This window comes from Neltuma alba, unplaced genomic scaffold (genome assembly GCF_004799145.2).
Source record: "Neltuma alba isolate B1F8T4 unplaced genomic scaffold, ASM479914v2 tig00013301_pilon, whole genome shotgun sequence".
NCBI classification, from domain to species: Eukaryota; Viridiplantae; Streptophyta; class Magnoliopsida; order Fabales; family Fabaceae; genus Neltuma; species Neltuma alba.
This window is the reverse complement of record NW_021637581.1, coordinates 28630-35844: the sequence shown is the minus strand read 5'-3', so window position 1 is coordinate 35844 and position 7215 is coordinate 28630. Positions and strand designations below refer to the sequence as shown.

The window sequence follows — 7215 nt, the reverse complement described above, 5'->3', positions numbered from 1 at the left end:
ATTTTAACATAGAATCATAAATTCCTATGAATTGCTTATCAGAAGTTGTTATTCGTCTTACTAAAATGGTCATTCGCCTGACTGAATTTGTCATAAATTGCTTATTAGAACTTATCATCTGCTAAAGAAATCAGGAATCATGTCATTTTAACACAAAAACTTAAATTCTTATGAATTGCTTATCAAAAGTTGTCATTCATCTTGCTAAACTTGTCATTCACCACGGAATTGTGCAAATTGTCATTTTAACACAATCTTAAATTTCTATGAATTACTTATCAGAAGCTGTCATTTGCAACACCTCACTTTTATATACTAATAATAGGATCATTTTAACGTCTGTGAATTACTAACACCAGGTTTCCATCCTGGGAAAAGACAGGGAAATTTTTTTTTTTTTCGTTTAACATCAGAATCCGTTGATCAAATATTTCAAACCTTCAGATTACTGATGAGTGATCCAATAATAACCCTGCTTTCAACTTAATCTATTATCATCTAAAATAATTTCATACTATACAATCTTATAATATTATATTAAAAATAAAGCAACGCTCTTGGTTGACAGCATATACGTGCACCTGGCAATGCTCACCTCCTTCTTCTAAAGGATACAAAATAATATTTCCATAAAGCAAGTAAAGTTACTTGCCCGAATAATTTGCTATACAATTTACAAAATTATAACAGGTATCTCTGCTCTTCAACCAGCCACCTTCTTCTTAAACAACCTCCTTGTTCTTCGGGCTACTAGCTTTCACTGTTCATCATAAATTGGGGGGTGAGATTCCGAAGAATCCCCGTAATAGTAATTTCCATCACACAAATGTGTAGATCACATAAACATGCAAAACAAGCCAAAGTGGAACATAACCTTGCAAGCTAATACAATTAAGCATTTATGCGCAATGACAGATAGAAAAGCTGAATAAATAATGCACAAATACCTGGCGATCACTGTCCCATGTCTATTAGACAAGCTGAATAAATAATGCGCTAATAATTGGCAATCACTGCCGCGCATATAATTGGCAATCACTGCCGCGCAAATAATTGGCAATTACTGCCGCGCATATAACTGGCAATCACTGCCGCGCAAATAACTGGCAATCACTGCCGCGCATATAACTGGCAATCACTGCCGCGCATATAACTGGCAATCACTGCCGCGCATATTGTAACACCTATCCCTTATATACTAGTATAATTATTCTATTTAAACATGATCCATTAAAAGCCAGGTTTCATCCTGGGAATTATATATATTTTTATTTCCATCCGGCCCTTCGAATCCTGAATTAAGTCAACTATAGCCAATAGGGTTTAACATTTGACACCCTGGCCATTGGCTCACACGACGAGATACGTAATTAGATACACATAATTTTAGGCCAAATAATAATTATATCAAAAAATTTGACCATTTCCTTCAATAGCAGTCATTATGATCTATCTGCCCTTAGTCATCTCCTTATGGAGGAATATTTACATACCAAAATAGATATACAATATATATCTTTACTCCAAAATAAGATGCATTTTAAACAAAATATATATGTACAAATGATCGCCAGCTTCCTGCACTTTTAAACTCCACCGATCACTACTCCCTTGCCCTTAGGAGTACTTGCTCTTGCTGTATTACATGGAAGAAGGGGTGAGATTCTAAAGAATCCCAGTAGTAACAAATTTCCCTCACGTAATCATACAAGATCACAAACAACATGCTACACAGGCCAAAGAGAACAACACCTTGCATCCAAGTATAATCAATGATGCATATACACCATACACCCATATAGCTAATCGCTATCTATCGCGCCCACATTCCAAAATAAATGGAAACCAGCGCATATTGTCATGACAAATATTATTATGCAAAGGCAACTTACATGTTCTCATGCACAATCAGCATAAAGGCACATCCAAGCATGTGGCAATCCATGCACAATCACATTAAAGGAAAAGAGTTACTACCTTTTGCTTTTTCTTCTGTACTCCCTTCCCCTTGTCTCCTTCTTGGCTCCCTTCTTAATGGATTCGAACAAATATCAAATCCTATAAATTATTTGAGTAAGGGCAGATTAATATATATATATATATATCTAGATATTCATCTAGAGCGTTACATTAACACATTAACTCATTCCTTATAATTTAAATCCTTCATGATCATTTTAACGGGGCATCACGTTTTGACTTCCATCCTCTTAAGACTCCTATTTGACATACATATTCATAATATAACACTTATATAAGCCTATAAACTCCCTATTTAAACATTTTGCATTTGAACACCCCAAACACCATCTATCATTCAAACAGCACCATTTTGCCACTGTTTCTAAATTTTTTTCCAGCATCAAGCTTCAACCAAAACATTATTTTATTCCTCATTATATATATATATATATATATATTCACCCTCTACACCCTTCCTTCACAAATTCCAGATTGCCCTATCAATCAGGTATATGTAATTAATACCATGAGATTTAGTCTCATCCCTCAAATCATAACATCAACGTTGCTGAGACAAACACCAAACATATACACACATATCGTGCTTTAATTAGTTCCCAATCTCAACATTTTCCTTCGCTTATGAAAATTCTAGATTTTGGCATTTTTTTTTTTCCATTTTAACTCCAAGAAAATCTGTTCACTATAATTCAGAACATGGAGCCAAAACCGAAAGAATATATATAAAGAGCCCAATTCGTTCTCCCCATGCTTCGGTCTCAAATGGCTTTGTTCTCTCTCTCTCTCTATATATATATAGAGCTGATACTTTCAGCGTTCAAGTGCTTCTTGACCAGTAAAATCGAACAGCATCCTTCCCTCCCTAAGTCTGACATTTTTCTTATTCAAAGTACGCACTCTTCGATCCCTCAATAACCACACAGGGCATATAAAATCAACATATTATAATCATACAACCAAAAAATAATTAATTATATTTAGACTCGTTAATCATCTATTACCCAAACCAGAAGCCATTTCCTTAAATAATCAAACCCCTGTTTCAGAAACTTTAACCAGAGCAATCAACCGTGAAAAGCAAGTGCAGAAATCTCAACCACAAGCTTCATCCTAACCATTAAGCACGTTTCTACAGCTTGACTGTCATGCTGTTCACTTTCTCCCTCAAAAACCAGATTTCATCTTCATCATCGTCTTGCAACATATGACCAAATAACAGAAAATAAAGATGGAAGAAGGTTCAGGAGACTCACCTTGTTTAATTTCCACTTTTAGATGAACCGATTCTCTCCTCTACTAGCCTTTCCCTTTCTTGATCTTTCTCAAACTCTCCCGGCTCTCCCTCTGTTTGCACTTCGAATGGCAGAGGAAAGTAAGAAGGGAGAAGATATTAGGGTAGAATAAGTCGGTGAGGGCGTGTGAAATAACTATTATACCCTTTGGTCTTCATTTTCCCTTCAATTTGATCCTTCTCTATTTTTCCAGGATAATCAGATAATTCCAGAAATCAAACCTGGTTATTTTATATGGATTTTCTTCTTCCATTAGCTTCTTTAGTCCATGAAATAATTTTCCTAAAAATCTCAGCTCAAAAATTATCCTCTAACTATTTTTCCTTGAATTTCCAAGAAAATAGGTCCTAAATTCTTGAAATTAACTTTATAATTATTTAGACCATATTTTAAAGGTCTTAATCTCAACAATTTCTCTAAAAATTTCTCCTTCAACATGCTTTACTCAAATCCATAAAATTTGGGATATTACACATATAACTGGCAATCACTGCCGCGCATATAACTGGCAATCACTGCCGCGCATATAACTGGCAATCACTGCCGCGCATATAACTGGCAATCACTGCCGCGCAAATAACTGGCAATCACTGCCGCGCAAATAACTGGCAATCACTGCCGCGCATATAATTGGCAATCACTGCCCCATGTTTATCAGCTGCACGTGGTCACGGTTAAAAATCCATGCAAGGAATTAAGGATTACATGTTCTCATGCTTTAGAAAAGTAATATGGCACAAACAGACATGCAGCAATCATACACAAGTGTAAGGGAGGAAAGAACTACTACCTGGTCCGCATCCCTCCAAATCAAACCTTACCGTTCTCCTTTCTTTCTGCTTCTTGGTGGGCTTTAGCAGATATAAAAACCTATTATATTAGTAAGGGTAGGTTAATGCTTGATCCAACATAATTTATAAATTAAATAACTCTCTTTAAATCCCAATCTCTTTCAATCTCTACCCTCACTTAATAGTTGGTCATCCTGGACAATTTTTCCTTATTTAAACTATTCTCTTTGGAATGTTTCCTTCCTTATCTCAACCCATAGTGTTACTTTACTTTTCCTTATTCCACCAAATAAATTTAATCTAACACTCCAAAATAAATCTACAAACTTTTCTAGTTATTATTAGCAACTCATATACCTTTAAGATCCTTACTTAACTTCAATAATTCGAAAATTCCAACTAACTGAAACACTCTCCCAAGTATACATATATATTAGGCTCTTAGCTTCGCCTTTCTCCCATATCAATTAATATTTACTGAAGCAACTTTTTCTTCTTAAATCACTGAACCAAGCGGACACTTATACACATAGACTCATATATATATATATATATATATATATATATAAAATCATGCCTAAACTTCCTCCCAATTCCATTTCAATTTCAATGTTTGCCACTCATACTTCCACGGCTTTCCCCCATACACACACACACACACACATTCACTAATATATATCCAAATAGCTTCGTTCTCTATATATATAACTTAGCCACTTTCTAACCTCCATAAATGTTTCGTACATCAGCACCCATATTCTGGATTTTGTTCTTTTTACTGATTTGAAAACGTTCACCAAACTATCACACAGCACCATCTAAAGCTCTTTTGCATAATATCTGAACTTCCCTTACTTTTGTTACTATGAACCGACACTATACAACCAAAACAGGGAACTCCATGTCACTTAATTAAAACGGAGCTTGGGGTTCGAAAACCGTCACTTCACAAACCAATATCACATACGGCCTCATATATACACTGAATAGTGCAATTTTCCCCCTTTAATTCCACCAGAACCTGACGCTACCCGCATCAGAAACAACAACAACAACTATTCAAGTTTAACTTGCAGAGGAGATAAGCAACATGCAATATAATATGCTCACTCCATGAACTTAACTCATTATCATCCTAAACCAGCCACTCAACCCCTGTTCGGCCAGCAACAAAACAGAGCAAGGAAATCCACATGCAAGCTAAAAATCATACTCCATCATCATCAACAAACACTACTCTTTCATCATCATTGAGCTTCAGACTTAACCAAGAGTTTCTCTCACTAGAACCCAAACTTCTTTCATCATTAACTCTTCAAACACGCAGCAAACCAAAGAACGAAGAGTAGAATGATGATCAGAGGGCTCACCTGAATCTGAAACTCCGTTTGCATGCAGGAATCTGACCACCGATCACTACCTCCGATCACCAACTCCGGTACTGCTTTTTCCCGTGCTCTCCCTCTCTCGCTTTCCGTCTCTCTCTCTTTTCCTTCGAGTGGCCGAATGAAAAATCAGGAGGAAGAGTGTTATCTTATGTTAAGCGGTGAGGCAGTACACGTGTGATGAGGAAGTAAAAACAAACGAAATGTCCACTTTGCCCTTACGCTCATTGCTTTCTTTCACTTTCATGCTTCCTCTATAATTCTGAGATAAATAGATAAACCCAAAAATTACTCCACTATGTTTTATATGGATCTTTCTTTTCGACTAGCTTCTTTGATCCATAAAATAATTTCTCTAAACATTTTGGGTCAAAAATTAACTCATAACTATTTTTCTTGAATTTCCAAGAAAATAACTCTTAATTCCAGAAATTAATCCTTAACTCATTTTAAGGATTTTATGCCTCAAATATCTTCTTCACTATCTCAAATGATCATCCTAAAATTTTCAGATTAAACATAAATCTCTAAGTATTTTTCCATAATTTTCAGAGAAAATAAACCATTTTTCTCTTAAAATTATCTATTAAAAATATTTAAGCTATTTTTGGGGAAATACCTTTTCCAATATGTCTCTAAATCTTAAAAATCAATATTCCATAATTTTTCCCCAATTGTGATTGAGCTATTAAATAATTTTAATGAACTTTCTCTTTTCTACTCATCCTGAGTCATAAAATTCGGGGTGTTACAATTCTCCCCCCGTAAATAAAATTTCGTCCTCGAAATTTAGATAATTACCTTGTGGCATAAAGTCTGGATATGACTTTTGCATTTCTTCTTCTACCTCCCATGTAGCTTCTCGTGGTGAGAATCCCTTCTAGACCACTTTCACAAATGGAATACTTTTACTTCTCAATCTTCTCTCTTGTTTGTCAATGATTCGTTCAGGTTGCACATCATAAGTCAAATCATCTTGTAGATCTATTTCTTCATGTTCAATGACATGCTCTTAGTCTGGTTAATACTTTTTCAGTTGTGACACGTGAAAAACATTATATAACTTACTCAACTATGGAGGTATAGCTATCTGATACACCATTGGGCCTACTTTTACAAGAATTTCAAATAGTCCTATGTAACTCGAATTTAATTTCCTCATTTTCTTTGATTTTCCTATGCCCATAGTCGGTACTATTTTCAAGGAAACATAATCTTCCATCTCGAATTCCAACGGTCTTCTTCTTTTATCAATATAACTCTTCTGATCTTTATAGATCAACTTATGTATGTAGTTGGGGATACATTGAGGAAACATGGTCTCCCACCTTCAACGTTGACTATCTTCTTTGCTAACTATGAAATTTTCTCAGTGCTCTAACTCATGTCATGATAGATCACATCCCCAATGCTAGATACTTGACATCAACTAAGACTTGTTAATGGCATCCATCATTCTGAGTACCTAAATATCAACCAAGGTATATCAATTGCATCAATGATTCTAAGTATTCGGCATCAATCAAAACATGTTAATGGTATCAACCATTCTGAAAATCTTACTTTGTTATTTTCTACCTTACCTTTGGCATTATCTCTTAGTACTCAATCCATTGATATAATATTTGGGGACTTTTTCTATTCCTCTTACTTTCTTACCCCAAACTTAGCTTGCCTAAATGCATTCTACTTGGGACTTGCAGCACTACACTTTGTTAACTCTTACTTTCCTTTGTTGACCAATTAGAATTGAGCTCGGTCTAT

At 35.2% G+C, this 7215-nt stretch overlaps 1 long non-coding RNA gene across 1 annotated transcript; it reads right to left on the bottom strand.

Moving 5' to 3' along the window:
* Positions 1–1384: 1384 nt before the first annotated feature.
* LOC114736087 (uncharacterized) lies at positions 1385–3316 on the bottom strand. The gene is made up of 3 exons (XR_003739323.1): positions 3237–3316; positions 1978–2058; positions 1385–1636 (listed from the first exon to the last, which is right to left on the bottom strand). It is a non-coding gene; the product is annotated as an uncharacterized LOC114736087 (long non-coding RNA).
* Positions 3317–7215: the final 3899 nt, after the last annotated feature.